Source organism: Gallinula chloropus (assembly GCF_964237585.1).
Source record: "Gallinula chloropus genome assembly, chromosome: 3".
NCBI lineage: Eukaryota > Metazoa > Chordata > Aves > Gruiformes > Rallidae > Gallinula > Gallinula chloropus.
In genome coordinates this window covers 27,580,888-27,582,372 of record NC_140087.1, presented here as the reverse complement: position 1 = coordinate 27,582,372, position 1,485 = coordinate 27,580,888, and positions in this window count along the sequence as shown.

Here is a 1,485-nt window from a genome sequence, read left to right as displayed (position 1 = left end):
GGTCACCCCGATAGCCCGATCTACCTTTGATACGCTACAGTGCCTACACTTCCCAAGAAGGTACTTCAAACAGTATGCAAGAGGTATTATTTGCTCCCAGATAAAGGTAGGTCATTGCAAATCCTGGAATGTCACCTAAGCACAAAGATATTGCTCTTGAGAAGTTATAGATCATACATTAAAAATGATTGGAAGGATCAGCAAAACAGCTCTTTCTGACCCCTAAAACACCCTGAGGGCTTCCGAGATGAAACTCCTCACAGGTCCTTCACTACAGAAGCTCTATGGCAAACCAATATGCATCAGTTGATTCCCAAAGTGTCCCCAGAGCACAGTGGGGCAGTAAAAAAATAACTTTCAAGAGCTGCCTGCACAGCTGTAGCAGTTTTTAAAGGGGAAAGCTATTCTTACCCACACTGACATCACCAAATACCAATTACGCACATCCACCCACCAATTCACACCGCATGCTTTGTGCACCAGGAACTTTCTATAATGACTTATCTCTACAAATACAAAAAGTTAAGCAAGCTAAGCTTTCACAGTTAAAGTGTATTCAGCTGAATGTTAAAGTATAACTAACTCCCACAAACAGCTCTGAAACCCAGGTCTTACAGCACAGACTTTCAAGTCCTCTACTGCGCTGCAGAGGCTGGATTCAGGCACCCCCATATAAATGTGAGATTTTTTGATCTCTGCTTCTTCAGGTAGCTGGCAGCTCACATACTTGCTGTATGTATCTGCAGAACAGCAGTCTCTTGGCAGAACTGAGCAGCTCTAGATGCATTTTCTAAGCCTGTTCAAGAGGCATCAACTGGATGTCCATCCACTTGCATCCCCTGAGGAGCATCTCACACTTACTCTACTTTGAGGTTAGAACCATCACAGCAAGCATGGGCATTTTCATTGAGGAAGAGATGGTGAGAGTGATACCTCTGAGTTTTACACAGTAACTAGAGTACTTGCTCATGAAAGCCAGAGGGAGAAGCAACTGCACAGTAACTTTCTCTCCAACAGAGCAATTCCATACTCCTCAAAACTACCAGAAGGGTACAGACCTTGTGTAGGGGTGCCAGCACCTCTCACATGGAGCCTACAGTTTCTCTTGCTTACTCAGATGAGAGCCCCGCACTTTAATTCTTAGGCTCAGGATTTTTATTTTAATTGACAGCTGTCAGTTGATAGTACCAGGTGTCCATCAGTCTCAGCTGAGCACATGGTTGCTACTTACTGCCTCTCACAAATGAGAGTAGATGCAGAGAAGACAGCTGATTTTTCCCCCACTATGAAGTAGGAACTATAAAGAGAAACAGAGTCTGGTCTGAAGAAGTAATAGGGAGGCAATATGGTTACACTGAGCTACCCCTTCTTTCCAGCTTCACATAACAATTTTCTCCCTTTCCTAGGGGAAAGGATCCTGCTCAGTAAATGACAGAGACTTCTGCAACAAGCTGTACTTCTCGGCTCACAGGATAAATGTTATCT